This window comes from Balaenoptera physalus (assembly GCF_965194825.1).
Source record: "Balaenoptera physalus genome assembly, chromosome: 9".
In the NCBI taxonomy this organism is placed as follows: Eukaryota; Metazoa; Chordata; class Mammalia; order Artiodactyla; family Balaenopteridae; genus Balaenoptera; species Balaenoptera physalus.
In genome coordinates, this window is record NC_138888.1 from 34,880,928 (window position 1) to 34,896,641 (window position 15,714).

A 15,714-nucleotide genomic window follows, 5' to 3' on the forward strand; every position below is an offset into this window, starting at 1 on the left:
TTAACTATATGCACCATTAGTTGTGTCAGATAGTGGGAATGAAGAAATTAAAGATATATTTTCATAAGATATATAGAACTAATTAATATTTCCTAAACATATTTACCCTCTTTATTCCTAGCTCCCTGGATCACTGCTAAACTTCACTGTCTGGCCTTACTGACAAGTTTGGCTGCTCTTCTTTAACTAGTTAATCTTCAAAAATTAGGTCAGATATCAGGTCTCCTAGAAAACTTTTGCTGACTCTATAATCTAATCTAGATATCTCTATGTTCCCATAGTATCTTGGGCACCATAGCATGCACCTTATTGGGTAGTAATTAATGATTTTCTTATTTGTCTTATTCTTTAGACCAGGGTTGGCAGACTTTTTCTGTAAAGGGCCAGATAGTAAATATTTTAGATTTTGCCTGCCAAATGGTCTCCATAACAACTACTCCACTCTGATGTTGTAACATGAAAGAAGCTACAGATACTACATAAACCAATGAGCACAGGTGTGGTTCAATAAAAATTTATTTACAAAAACAGGTGGCCAACAGAATTTGGCCTGTGAACTACAGTTTGCTGAACTCTGCTTGAGACTAAAACTCTTTGACAATGAAATATGACATATGTGGCTTTATTTCTATGAACAAGCACATTTTCTGGCACAGGGAATGTGCTCAATAATTTCCTGTTGGTTGAATAATTGTTTATGAATGAATGATTAGTGAAAGAGGACAATCTAGTAAGCTGTTACAACATAATGTAGTTTATGGTATAACTGAAGTATGCATGGTTTCTGTGAGAGTCTTGATAAGATGGATCTAACTCCAGTTGGTTATGCTTCAGAGCATGGATTTCGGAATCATTATATTTGAATCCCAACTCTGTTACTTCTTAGTTAGGTAACCTTGCCAAATTATTTACCCTCTTCTCATGTAAAATGGGAATAATAATACTATCTCTTAGTGTTGTTGGGAGGATTAAATATTGAAATATATTTAGATTGGTTAGAGTGATACTTGCCATATAACAAGGGCTATAAAAAAGTGTCAGCTTATATTACCATTATTAACATTATTATCATCATTGGTGGAGTCAGGGAAAGCTTTTCAGAGAATGTTATTCTTGAGCTGAGGTTTGGAAAATTAAAATAAATTAACTGTATGAGGAGAGGATTATTCCAAGTGATCCAATATTTTATCCCTTTCAACTGAAATCTTACTCCTTGTTTAATTCTAATTACTCCTCATTACCCCATCCTATATAGCAATAGACTCCCAGTTAGATTTTAAACTCAAAGAATCCAATATGTTTTTAAGCCATCCTTCCTTATTTGTGAATTTTCCATTTCTTGGGGGGTTATGATTTCTAATTTTATTTTATTGTGGTCAGAAGACATACTTTGTCTTTTGAGACTAGTTTTATGGCTTAACATATGGCCTATCCTGGAGAATGTTCTGTGTTCACTTGAGAAGAATATATATTCTGCTGTTGTAGCATAGAGTGTTCTACAGATGTCTGTTGGTTTATAGGATTGTTCAAGTATTCTATGTCCTTGTGGATCTTTTGTCTAGTTCTGTCCCTTTTAGAAAGTGGAGTATTGAGGTTTCCAACTGTTATTGTTGAATTGTCTGTTTTTCTTTTCAGTTCTGTCAGCTCTAGCTTCATGTATTTGGGTACTCTGATGTAAGGTATATATGTGTTTATAATTGTTACCTCTTTGTGGTGGAGTTTCCCTTTTATCATTATATAATATTCTAAACAATTTTTTTTTAATCTATTTTTTTCTAATACTACTGTAGTCACTCCAGTTCTCTTTTGGTTACTATGTTCATGGTCTACCTTCTTCTATTCTTTTACTTTCAAATAACTTGTGTCTTTGAATCTGAAGTATGACTCTACAAGTAAGTTTCTTGTAGACAGTATATAGTTGGATGGGCTTTTTTTAAAAATCCATTCTGTCAACCTCTGCCTTTTAATTATTTAATCCATTTATATTTAGTGTAATTATTGGTAGTGTAAGATGTACATCTTCCATTTTGCTATTTGTTTTCCGTATGTCTTAGGTCTTTTGTGTTTCTCTATTTGTCCATTTTTGCCTTCTTTTGTGTTAAATAGATATTTTCTAGTGTACAATTTTATTTCCCTTTTTTTAAAAAAAAAAATCTTTATTTTTTAGAGCTGTTTTAGGTTCGTTAGCAAATTTGAGCAGAAGGTACAGAGACTTCCCATATACTATACTACCTGTCTCAAATTTGCACAGCTTCCTCAATATCAAAATACCACTGTCTTTTCATGGTGTGTAACATATCTTTTTAGCACTGAATAATAATAGTTCATTGTCTGTATATACCACCGTTCATTTTGCTATTCACCTGTTGAAGAACAACTTGGTTGCTTTCAAGTTTTGGCAATTATGAATAAAACTCCTATAAACATTCATGTGCAGGTTTTTGTGTGAATATTAATTTTCAACTGATTTGGGTAAATACCAAGGAACATGATTGCTGGACCATATGGTAAGGATATGTTTAGTTTAAAGTAACTGCCAAACTCTCTTCCAAAATGGCTGCATCATTTTGCATTCCTACTAGCAATGAATGAGAATTCCTGGTGCTTTGCATCTTCATCAGCATTTTATGTTGTCAGTGTTTTGGATTTTGGCTCTTCTAATATGCATACAATTATGGTATCTTATTATTGTTTTAATTTTCAATTCCTTAATGACGTATAATGTAGAACATATTTTCATATGCTTATTTGCCATGCCACGTTCTTTGGTGAGGCATCTGTTCAGGTCTTTTGCCCACTTTCTAATCAGGTTATTTGTTTTATTATTGTTGGCTTTTAAGAGATCTTTGTGTATTCTGGATACAAGCCCTTTATCAGGTATGTCCTTTGCAAATATTTTGCAAATATTTTCTCTCAGACTGTAGCTTGTCTTCTCATTCTCTTGACAATATTATTCACTGAGCAATTTTTTAAAAATGAAGTCCAGCTTATCAATTATTTTTCTCATAGATTTTGCCTGTGGTGTCATGTCTGAAAATTCATCATCAAACATAAGGTCATCTAGATTTTCTGCTACATTATCTTTTAAGAGTTTTATAGTTTTGCATTTTACACTTAGCTCTGTGATCTATTCTGAGTTGATTTGAGTGAAGAATGTAAGACCTGGGTCTAGATTCTTTTTTTTTTTTTTTTAACATGTGAATGTACAGTTGTTCTAGCACCATTTGTTGAAATTACAATTTTTGCTCCTTTGTCAAAGATCAGTTGACTATATTTAGATGGGTTTATTTCTGGGCTCTCCATTCTGTTTCACTGATTTGTTTATTCTTTCACCAGTACCACACTGTGTTGATTACTGCAGCTTTATAGTAAGTCTTGTCAGTTCTCTGGCTTTGTTCTCCTTTAATGTTGCTATCCTAGGTTTCTTGCCACTCCGTATAAACCACAGAATCAGTTTGTCAGTATCCATGGAATAACTTACTGGGATTTTGATTGGCATTGCATTAAAGCTATAGATGCAGCTGCGAAGAACTGACATCTAAACAATATTATATATTCCTATTCATGAAGATAGAATATATCTCCATTTATTTAGTTCTTTCATTTCTTTCATCAGAGTTTTGTAGTCTTCTTCATATAGAACTTGTACACATTTTGTCAGATTTATACCTATTTCATTGTTTTGGTGCTAATGTAAGTGGTTTTGTGCCTTTAATTGCAAATTCCACTTGTTCATTGCTAGTATAAATAAAAGTGATTGACTTTTGTATATTAACGTTGTATCTTGAAACCTTGCTATACTTATTAGTTCTAGGAGTTTTTTATTGATCCTTTCAGATTATAATTGAATACATTGTTGATATTATTATGAGCAAGCAAAATTTGTAAGATTAACTAAGAATAAGAAAATAAAAGTTTTTACTTTATCCTCACTCGTTCCTTTTCTGCTGCTTTTCCTTTATGTAATTCCAAGTTTCTGACATACAATTTTTCTTCTCTCTGAAGAACGTTTTTTAACGTTTCTTGCAAAGCAGGTCTATTGGAACAAATTCCCTCAGTCATTGTTTGTCTGAGAAAGTCTTTAATTCTCCTTCACTTTTAAAGGATATTAGGATTCAGATTTCTTGGTTGGTGGGGTTTTTTTTCCTCCATGCTTTAAATATTTCACCTTCCTCTCTTCTTGCTTGCATGGTTTCTGAGGAGTAGTTAAATGCAATTCTTACCTCTGTTCTTCTACAAGTATGATAGGTAAGATTTTTTTCCTCTGACCTTTTTCAAGATTTTTTCATTATTTTTGATTGTATGCAGTTTGAATATGATGTTCTTATGAAGTTTTAAAAAAAATTCCTGTTTAGTGTTCTCTGAGCTTCCTGGATCTGTGGTTTGGTGTCTGGCATTAATTTGGGGGAAATTATCAATCATTATTTCTTCAATTATTTCTTCTGTTCTTTTTTTAATAAATTTATTTATTTATTTATTTATTTATTTATTTATTTATTTATTTACGGCTTTGTTGGGTCTTCGTTGCTGCGCGCAGGCTTCCTCTAGTTGTGGAGAGCAGGGGCTACTCTTCATTGCGGTGCCAGCTTCTCATTGCTGTGGCTTCTCTTGTTGCAGAGCACGGACTCTAGGTGTGTGGGCTTCAGTAGTTGTGGAACGTGGGCTTGGTAGTTGTGGCTTGTGGGCTCTAGAGCGCAGGCTCAGTAGTTGTGGCTCACGGGCTTAGTTGCTTTGTGGCATGTGGGATCTTCCGGGACCAGGGCTCGAACCCATATCCCCTGCATTGGCAGGCAGATTCTTAGCGCCACCAGGGAAGCCCATTGCTTCTGTTCTTACTTCTCTTTCTTTCCTTCTGATATTTCCATTATGCATATGTTACACCTTTTGTTGTTGTCATACAGTACTTGGATATTCTGTTCTGTGTTTTTGTTTTATATTTTTTTCCTCACTGCTTTTCTGTTTTAGAAAGTTCTATTGATATATCCTCAGGCTCAGAGATTCTTTCTTCAGCTATGTCCAGTCTACTAATGAGCCCATCAAAGGCATTCTTCATTTCCATTACAGTGTTTTTGATCTCTAGCACTTCATTTTGATTTTCTTTTATGCTTCTGTCTCTCTGCTTACGTTGCCCATCAGTTCTACTTTATCCACTAGAACCCTTAGCGTATTAATCATAATTGTTTTAAATTCCTGGTCTGATTGTTCCAACATTGCTGCCATATCTGTGTCTGATTCTGTGCTTGCTTTGTTTCTTCAATTGTCTTTTTTTGCTTTTTTTAGTATTCCTTGTACTTTTTTTTCATGATGGTTAGGCATCATGTACTGGTTAAAAGGAGCTGTAGTAGTGAATAGGCCTTTAGTAATGTGGCAATAAAGTGTGGCAGGAGCAGAAACATTCTCTAGTCCTATGATTGTTATAGTATTTTTGTGAGCTTGTGCCTCTGAATTGTGAACTTCACAAATGCTTCTCAGTCCCATTCTCTGCATCTTTAGGTGGAACGGGATGGCTGGAGTGGGTTGGAGTTGGGTATTTCCCTTCTCCCCTGTGGAAGACCAGAGCAGGCTAAAGCTGGGTATTTCCCTTTCCCCAAGTGGAAAGGTGAGAGTGGGCTTTTGTTGCGTATTTTCCCTAAGTGGAAGGCTAGAGTGGGTGTTAGTTGTGTATTTTCATCCCTCTGGGTCAATGAGTCCTGATAAAACACCAATAGTTTCTCTTGAGGGCAGGTCTTATTAAGAACAGAATGCTCTGGCCTATTTCAAAATGGTTTCTTTTACTTTCCCCCCACCAGAAGCATGAGGGGATTTTTCTCTGATATTCACTGTGAGAGCCTGGTTAAGTTTTTGGTGGTAAAACTTAAAAAATTGTGGGCCCCCCTATGACTAAGTTTCCCTGGAATTTTTTACTCTCAGACTTGTCCACTCTGAGCCTCTAGCAATTCATCAATTACAGGTCGTATTTGTCTACCCTGGTATTGGTTTTTGTAGCAGTTTCTTCTGTGGTAAATTGAGATTCTCTGTACTTGCCTGTCTGTCTCTCCAGTTTTGGAGGCAGTAGTTTGTCCTGTGATCTCACTTCTCTGATATATCTAGGAATAGTTGTTGATATTTCAGTTTGTTCAGCTTTTCACTTTTTTTTAGGACAGAGTGACAACTTCCAAACTCCTTATATGCCATGCCAGAAACCAGAAATCTGGTGGTTTTTTTAAAATACCCATATATATATTTAGTTATTTTATCAGTGGTAGCCTGGGGATTACAATTAATGACTTAATTTATAACAATCTAGTTTGGATTAATGAATTTAATTTCAATAGCATATAAAATTTGGCTCCCATATAGCTCTGTTTCTTACCCCTTGGTTCAAATTTTTATTATTATAAAAATTACATCTTTATACATTGTGTGCCCATCAGCACAGATTTGTAACTATTTTTTATGCAATTGTTTTTAAAATAAGATATGAGAAAAAAATTGAAAACAAAACATACATTTAAATTTTCTTTTAATTTACTTTCAGAGTTATTTTTACCGATACTCTATTTCTTCACATGGAATAGAGTTATTGACTTGTGTCCTTTCATTTCAGCCTAAAGGACCCCCTTTAGTGTTTCTTGTATGGCAGGTTTGGTAGTGTTAAATTCTCTCAGTTTTTGTTTATCTGGAAATGTCTTAATTTCTCCTTTATTTTTAAAGGATTTTTTTTTTCTGGACAGAGAATTTTTGGTTAATAGTCCTTTTCTTTCAGCACTTTTAAGTATGTCATCCCAGTGATTTCTGTCCTCCGTGGTTTCTAAGTAGAAATTAGCTTTTAATCTTATGAGAAACCCTTGTACATGATGAATCTTTTCTTCTCTTCTTTTTTCAAAATTCTCTAACTGTTGGTTTTCAGCAGTTTAATCATGATGTGTCTAGCCATGGATCTCTGAGTTTATTCTACCTGGAGTATGTTGAGATTCTTAAATGTGTAGATTAATGTTTTTCATCAAATTTTGGAAGTTTTTGCCATTATTTCCTGAAATATTTTTTCTACACTTTTTTCTCTCCTCTCCTTCTGAGGCATTCATTATTCACATATTGATATGCTTAATGGTGGACTTCCCTGATGGTGCAGTGTTTAAGACTCCACGCTCCCAATGCAGGGGCCATGGGTTCGATCCCTGGTCAGGGAATTAAGATCCCACAAGTGGTGGGGTGTGGCCAATAAAAAGGAAAAAAAAAGAGAGTGTATTATATGCTTGATGGTGTCTCATAGGTCTTTGAGGCTTTGTTTATTTCTTTTCATACTTTTTACTTCTTAGAATGGATAATCTCAATTGACCTGTTTTCAAATTTGACTTATATTCTCTATTTGCTAAGACTTAATAAAATACTTTATTAAGTATTTCCATACTTCCTTTTCATTCATAAACATAGATTTTTTTAGTTCTTAAAACGTATTTAATATAGCTGTTTAAATTCTTTCTCCAGGAATTCTAGTGTCTGGGCTTCCTCAGAAGCAGTTTCTATTGATTGATTTTTTTCCCCCTTGTTTATAGGCCAGATATTCTTGTTCCTTTGCCTGTCTCACAGTTTGTTGTTGAAAACTGGATATTTTCAACAATATAATGTGTCAGCTCTAGAAGTTGCATTCTCCTTCCTCCTCAGGGCTTGTTTTTGCTGGTTGTTTAGTGACTTTTCTGAACTAAATCTGTAAAGTCTGCATTCTTAGTCATGTGTGGTCATTGAAGTCTCTGCTCAATTAGCTTGGTGGGCAATGAATGTCTGGACAGATATTTCCTTAAACAACTGGAACCAAGAAGTCTCCAGTCTTTTTTTTTTTTAATTTATTTATCTATCTATTTATTTTTGGCTGTGTTGGGTCTTCGCTTCTGCGCGAGGGCCCTCCTCGGCCGCGGCGAGCGGGGGCCACTCCTCATTGCGATCGCGGGCCTCCCACCGTCGCGGAGCACAGGCTCCAGACGCGCAGGCTCAGCAGCCGTGGCTCACGGGCCCAGTTGCTCCGCGGCACGTGGGATCCTCCCAGACCAGGGCTCGAAGCTGCGTCCTCCACATTGGCAGGCAGACTCTCAACCACTGCGCCACCAGGGAAGCCCTCCAGTCTTTGTTAAGAGGTTCTGTGTTCATTTGGAGGCATGCTTTCAACACTCAACCAGGCAATTGAAAATTCTTGCTTAGCTTTTACTTCCTGTTCATGGAGCGCTTCAAAGTCAACAAGATTTGAGAGCTTACAGACTTCTCAGGTCTTTCTTGAGCATGCACACAGTTCTGGGCATGTGCACAGTCATATACATGTATGTGGTCTTCTAGATTTCCAGGAATATGTTGGAACTTCTCAATGTCCTTACGGACATCTCATTCCTCAGCTTTTCCTTTTAGGCTTTTTGGTTAGCCCTTTTTTTCCCCCCAACTGTTATACACCACTGCAGGCAGCCACAAAAATTAAATAATTGCCTCTCATTGTTTTTGACAAATGCTCTGAGGAAAAGTATTTTCCACTCACTGAGCTCAAAATAGATCAAATAGAGACAGCATTACAAATAGAACCTTCCAGGAAGTCACCAGACATATCAAATAATGACAATTTTCTGAGAATGATCTTTGAAGGAACTCCAACTTCTTTCTCCTCCATCTTGTGACTGCTAGGCTGCTGGCTTTGCCATGATTGTGGGCTGTTGGTTTTCAAGGCTACTGTGGAGTTGAAGGGGGTTGGAAGAATGGGAATACAAGCAAGTTAAAATGCCACAAATTTTGCTGTTCTTACCAAGATTCAGCTACTTTTTCATTAATAAATGTTCTCCAGATTGCTGCAATTCTTTGGTTAATTTCCAGAGTTCTGAAAAAATTAATCCTGATGATTTTTTTTACCAGTTTCTCTACTGCTTTTTGGAGGAGACAATTTTCAAAGGTCCTTATTCCACCATTTCACTGACATCATCCACCCTTCTGTATTGAAGTATATATATGAACACAGATCCTTAATTTCTCATTGGTAGTTCAAAAGTTTTGATGAAGATGACCATAACCTTGGAAAGGGTACCTAGGGTACCCTTTCTTTGCAAATAAAGATGCTCTACTGAAGAAAGATATCCAACCTTCAACAAGTAAATATAGCTTTATAGATGCAGCTCCAACAAATGAAAACTCAAGCAACAATTAAGAAAGAAAAGCTTTGTTAATTTGGCAAGGACTCTTTAAGGGAACAAACTGGAAGGTGATTTTTCACTAAAATGTGACTGGGAAACTAAACTTGCAATATACATAACTGGTTGCATATCCTATATTAATGTTATGTTTCCATATATCTTTATTATGTCCCCTCAAAAAATGTTCAATATATTAAATAAAAAGCAATCATTTCAGTTCTTTATGGAAATAAACATACTGCTTTAGAAGCATAATTTGTTATTTTAGAAGACAGCCCTCATAGCTAAGTCCTTTTATGAGCTAGGAAACATGCCATTCTTGCCAAACACAACAAAAATACATTCTGATATTTGGTAGTTGATTGCGTTGTCCACATAGATCAGTAAATCATGTAATTTTTGGGTTATAATGAAGTTCCAAATTTCTGGATTACTTCTTGGAAATATTTGTTCCTCCTTAATAGTGTTATTAAGCATGAATAATAAACGCTTTCTCTTTAGACATGAGAAATATCCTGAAAGAGTTTCAATACATCTTTTTCTGATGGACAGAGTTTATTTCTAAACAGCAAGTTTACATATTATCTCTAAACCATATGTTCAAGGAAGGTTGTGGTTGCATCTATAAAACCACCATTAAAATTACAAGGCTAGATTGAAGATATTTTTCTGTTTGAAATTATAGATCATATTTTATGAATTTTATTATTGTGGAGGAATTTTGTTGCTGGAGGCAACAAAATGTGTAAGAAATGTGATAGTAGAGCTTAGACATGGAACATTCTCTACTACTCTACAGTCTATCCTGACCACATCACACTCTCAAATTAGAATCCTAATGATGTGCCAGACACCTTTCTAATACTTTTGCATATAAAACTGTTCTAGGGGCTTCCCTGGTGGCACAGTGGTTGGGGATCTGCCTGCCAATACAGGGGATACGGGTTCGAGCCCTAGTCTGGGAAGATCCCACATGCTGCGGAGTAACTAGGCCCGTGAGCCACAATTACTGAGCCTGCGCGTCTGGAGCTTGTGCTCTGCAACAAAAGAGGCCGCGATAGTGAGAGGCCTGCGCACCGTGATGAAGAGTGGCCCCCACTCGCCGCAACTAGAGAAAGCCCTCGCACAGAAACGAAGACCCAACACCGCCAAAAATATATAAATAAATAAATAAAACCAAAACAAAAAAAACTGTTCTAAACACTTTTATGTATATATAGGTTACTAATTGAATTCACATTTTACATATGAGAAAACAGAGTTACAGAAAGGTCAAGTAACTTGCCCAAGATCACATAGTTAAGTAAGTGGTTATGTTAAATCTACACTAGCACTGTTCAATAGAAATATAATGTGTATTCATCCAACATTATTTATGTGGCTATCCCAGGAACTTCACTTCTTCGACACATGGTCCACTCCGTAGGGTTTTCCCTGAATGAGTGATCAGAGCAAGCCCAAGATGGAAACCATAGTCTTCTATAACCTAATCTCAGAAGTGAAATACCATCACTTCTGCTGTATTCTTTTGATCAGACAGACACATGCTGGTGCAATCTGGGAGGGGATTGCACAAAGGTGTGACAACCAGGCGGCAGGGACAGGAATCACTAGAGCCATCTTAGAGGCTACCTAGCACAGATATTTTTAAAAGTAAAAAAACAAAAGTTAATTAATTTTAATAATGTATTTTAGTTAAAAATATGCATCTAAAATATTATCCTTTTAATATCTAATCAATAGAAAAATTATTGAGATATTTTACATTCTTTTCATGTTAAGTCTAAAACCCAGCATGTATTTTCCACTTACAGAACATATCAAGTCTGGCCATGCAAATTTCAAGTGGCCAAATTTCAAATGCTCAATACAGTGCTCCAACTGTGGTACTGTATTGGAGAGCACCAATACAGATCTAAACTGTTCCAGAGTCTGTGCTCTGAAGCACTTCTTCCTTAATCATAGAAAAGAGTGAGATGGTCTTTTTGTCAACCAACATCAGTGTTATAATGGGGATCCACAAATCCCCTGGATACGTGGCATCCTTTCTAACTTTCCTGTTATATGCAGTAAGCATTGTAATGTTAAAAAATCTAAATTAATGCTACTCCTAAATAACATGACATAGGAATTTTTAAATGAATGTTAGAAAATTTATTAACTATAAAATTTCCTTCATATGTTTAATGGATTTGAGTCATGCTTTAAAGACAAACTTTAGGCAGTGCTTCCTACATAAATTAATTTCTACCAGATAAATGGAAAAATGGATTTCATCTGTCAAGAGGTCAAGCCATCTCTAAGTAGCCTCGCAGCTGCCAGGCCGACTTGCCACACTTCATAAATTAGATCAGTAATGAAACAATAAGCCCATATGAATGTAGTAGTTGCTTCCTCATGGTACAGCAGACAGCATGAGCATCATGCTTTAATGGTTCCTCTTGAGCCCCATCTCCCATGGGTGAGATAGAACAGGCCAGGTGGGTGCCCAACGCACAGTGGAGGAACACTGAGTTTAGGAAATCCCCAAAGTATAAGAGGCTGATGGCCAATCTGCCATTCTTTGCCCTTGAAGAAAACATGTCTTTATTACCTTGGGATGTAAGAAAATCTCCTTGGAGGAGAGGAGGGAGACTTTAGTATCCTAGAATGCCTCTCAGGAAGGAGATACTCCCTATCATTTCCATACTGGTCAGGAAACAAATATTTTACCTCCAGTTTCTGAGGCATGTAGAAATGCTGTGGAGGATTATCTCCCAACATATCTATATCCCTTAGCAGTAAGACTGTTTCCAAAATCATTTTAGTTATAAATGTGAAAAATATAGGAAAGTAGTAAGAATAACCAATGACAAAATTGGATTAATAATATAATTATTTCTTCACGAAATTGATTAAGGTTAAATGATTAAAATTTATGAAACTTGCTCCTTTATGCATGGATACCAAAACACCTAATACATACATAATGTATGTACATTCATACATTAAATATATTTAATAATAATTCACTTAAAATTCAAAACGAATTTTCTCATTGTTTCATTTGGGAAACTATGTACTTAATCGATAGAAAACATGTAATATTACATTCAATGGTGATTTATTATATTTCATGTACCGTTGAAATGACTAAGTCTTTCACATTTAGCCATTTTATGATTGTAGCTATTTTTTGACTATAATATCAGTTTATAAAGGGACCTGATAGGAAAATTATGTAAAAATATTTAAAATATATTTGATAGCTTTATAGTAAATAACTTTTTTTAGTAAATAACTAAATAGTTTATAGTAAATAACTTTTTGTCTTCTGTTTTTTAAATGACTTATGTTAAAAGAAGTAAGCTACAGGGCAGAATTTGCTCTTATTTTTCCGTCTGGATGTTATGATGACACATGATTCAGAAAAGCCCTAAATAGGGCTCCCTGCTTTTTGGACAATTTTCTATTGAAGGAATCATGGACCATTCTTCCAAGTTTTCTCGGTCAACCTCTCTTAAGGCATCTCTTCCCCACTGTGCTCACTTAAGCAAAATAGATTCATCTATGCTTATTATACAAAATATTTTCCTAGACAAAAAGGGGTATTCTGCATATACGATGCAAGAAAATGTGAAGTAATCTAAATGCACAAAAAATTCAGACTTTTACACTAATTTTTAGTTCCATTTTTTTTTGGCCTATGTTTTCTTCACTTCAGTACATGATCAGATTTCTTTTCTAAGTCTTTGGTCTTTTGATAACTAAAATATATATTATCTGGAACACAAATGGACTGCAGTTCTAGGTCAAAATGTTCTTTTTACCCACCCATGTACATTTTAGAATCAGAACGGAATTCTGTCAGAAATATCATTTTAAAATAGGCTTTTCTACAACTGGCACTGTTCTATAAGTTCTCATAGTATTAATATTTTGTGCACATCTAAAAATCTATCTCATCACTTTTTGCGCTTACCATCTCCTTCTCTTTCATGCACAATTCCTTCAAAGCTCTTTATGGTGTTGCCTCAACAGTATCACCATGGAGGAGCTCTCATGAGGGGAACCAGGCTGTCCAACCAAATTGTCTACTCAGGTCTTCATTTCCTGAAGTGGACATTGGCAAAACACGTTACTGTATTTATACATAATTACATATCAGAGGTTTAGAGGTTCTGTCATTGGAACAAAAGATTTTTTTCAGTAGACTTTATTTTTTAGAGCAATTTTAGGCTTTCACAACAAAATTGGCATAAAGTACAGAGATTTCCCATGATTTCCCATATACCTCTACATATGCATAGCCTCCTCCATTGTTAACATCCCCTACCAGAGTGGTACGCTTGTTACAACTGATGAATTTACCTTGACACCTCATAATCATTCAAGTTCATGGTTTACATTGTAGTTTACTCTTGTTTTTGTATGTTCTGTGGGTTTAGACAAATGACGTGTATCCACCATTATGGCATCATACAGAGTATTTTCACTGCCCTAACAATCCTATGTGTTCGGTCTGTTCATCCTGTCTCCCTTACAACCCCTGGCAAGCACTGATCTTTTTGCTGTTTTTGTAGTTTTGCCTTTTCCAAAGTGTCATACAGTTGGAATCATAGACTATGTAGTCTTTTCAGATCGGCTTTTTTCGCTTAGTAATATGCATTTACAGTTCCCCTATGTCTTTTCATGGCTTTCTAGCTCACTTCTCTTTAGCGCTGAATAATATTCCATTGTCTGGGTGTACCACAGTTTATTTATACATTCACCTACTGAACGACATCTTAGTTGCTTCTAAGTTTTGGCAACTGTAAATAAAGCTGCTATAAACGTCCATGTGTAGATTTTTGTATGGACATAAGGAACACAACTTTTTGAAGTTATAAAATGTATTGATTTTTCCCAAATTTACCAATGCCACATCTATCTTGTAGAAAATTAGAAAAGGGAAGAAAATGCAGGGGTGAGAGCATAGCACCCTATAATCTCATCACCAGAGCTATTTAGCATTAATATTTGGTTTCCTTCTATTGTTTTCCAGTAGTGCACCTACACACATACAGACATGTTTTAATATAATGAGAAATAAGCCTATTTCTGAGGACTTGCCTATATCATTAAATATTCCTCAAAACATAATTTTTATTTTCTATATAATAGTCCATCATATGCTTATACCATAATTAATAAATCCATTCCAAACATGGTCATTTATGCAATTTATGCTATAATGAACAGACTTTTAACTGAAGTTTTGCCTGCATTTCTGATTATTATGATAGTTTCATATACATAAAATTATGACTTCAAAAGTAAAAATGTTTTTAAAGCTTTTGATACATATTGCCAAATCACATTCAGTAAAGATTCTGCCAATTTACATCCCACCAGGAACTAATGACAGGGCCCATCTACCTGCTTTTTTCAAGCTATTACTTAACTGTCCATCCTTCCTCACTCCCATTTTTTAAATTAACAGCTTTATTGAGCTATAATTTACATAGCATAGAATTCAGCTGTTTTAAGTATACAGTTTAATGGTTTTTAGTGTCTCTGTCTCAGGTTTTTTTTTTTGTTTTTTAGCAACATGAGTTTAAATAAATGAAAAGAGGTAACTGTTAAGTGCTTACTACAAACTTTGGGCTGTAGAGGGTACTCAGTGATTGTTAAATATCTTTAAAAAACTTTAGAGAGGTTTCTTTGTTTCATGAGACCCAGCATGGTTAGGCCTCTAATGTTCTCATTTCAGCTCTATCTTCCTTATTATGAAAATAAATTCTTCTGGCCTTTGGGGGCAGCTGGTCTATTATGCTTAGTTTTTGATGATGGGGTAAATTTTCATCTTTTTCTAACATATTCTGTGTCTTTTTGCAATACTTTATTGGGAAGTTAGAGATTGTCACGTCTAGGCTGCTAGACAGTTGACGTTTAAATCCCTCTTGATCAGATATTAACCATATGAAGCTCCAGTTTGTCTATCTGTAGTGTCTAAAGTGATCAACAACAGCAAATCCAGTCTCTCTGATCTTTCCTGCAAGCTATAGTCGGGGCCGATCTCTGAATAGTCTGAACTAGTTCCAAAGGCGTTACCTGCGACGGATCTCCCAATGCTCTAACAAGACTTATCTCAAAAACTGCTCATGAGCTCTTGCTGACTAAATACCCAGTCAGATCTTCTGTATGAGGTCCAGCAAGCTGTTTCCCAGAGCCAATCCAGTGGAAATGATGGTGGGCTTGCCAGTTGAAGAGTTATTGCCAATTTCAGGTGGGATTTTCAAATTTATGTTATTCGAGTTAGTTTTTTGGTTGCCTAGTAATATGGGATCAAAAGGATGCGCTTAGGAAGAAAATGTTCCTTTATATATGCTGGCGAATTTAGGAAAAAAAAGTTTGGTTTTCTTTATTGTGCAGATCAAAATCTATTTAAATCTTAAGCTCTGAAATCCATTTAAAACTTATGGTTACGTTGGAAAATTATCTCTCTTCCTAATTTGAATTTAATGTAAACTGATTTTTAATTGTTTTGCATAATCATGGGTAACAGATTTTTTTGAACACTGCATGGTAAAAATCAGCAAATATGTCAGAC

The 15,714-nt window shown here is 35.4% G+C and overlaps 1 protein-coding gene across 1 annotated transcript in view; it reads left to right on the forward strand.

Moving 5' to 3' along the window:
* Positions 1 to 15,714, forward strand: part of THEMIS (thymocyte selection associated) — a 167,775-nt gene that overhangs the window by 47,296 nt on the left and 104,765 nt on the right. The gene's annotated exons all lie outside the window — the stretch shown is intronic.